Genomic DNA, 465 nt, shown 5'->3' with positions numbered 1-465 from the left:
CATTAATGATTAGCGCAAGAAGTTTGAAGAAACACTAAAGAGAACATGTCTTAAAAAAAAAGAGGGGGAGTTAACAATGTTTGATGATGTCAAAAAGGGGAAGAAATTAAAGAAAAAGATCAAAAGCAGATTATTAAATGATTTAAAAATAAAATGAGTGAATTGGGAGAAATTAAAATATCAAAAATAAGATTGCTAACAAAATGAATGAATTGCTAGGCACAAAGCAAATGAGCAACCTTTAAAATTACTTCTTAGACATGCTCTGATATGCTTTAAAATTAGACATGCTCTGATACATCTTAAAATTTGACATGATCTGATATACTTTACAATTAATTCTTAGACATGCATTGATACACTTAATTGTTAAACCTGCTCTGATACTAAAATAAATAATCAAATGAGAATGAGTAAATTTTCAAATCATTAAGCAATAGGCAAATTACTTATGCAAATGAGTAC

The sequence above is a fragment of the Elaeis guineensis genome, chromosome 11 (assembly GCF_000442705.2).
Source record: "Elaeis guineensis isolate ETL-2024a chromosome 11, EG11, whole genome shotgun sequence".
In the NCBI taxonomy this organism is placed as follows: Eukaryota; Viridiplantae; Streptophyta; class Magnoliopsida; order Arecales; family Arecaceae; genus Elaeis; species Elaeis guineensis.
The sequence above is the reverse complement of the archived record's forward strand: the minus strand, read 5'-3'. Positions refer to the sequence as shown.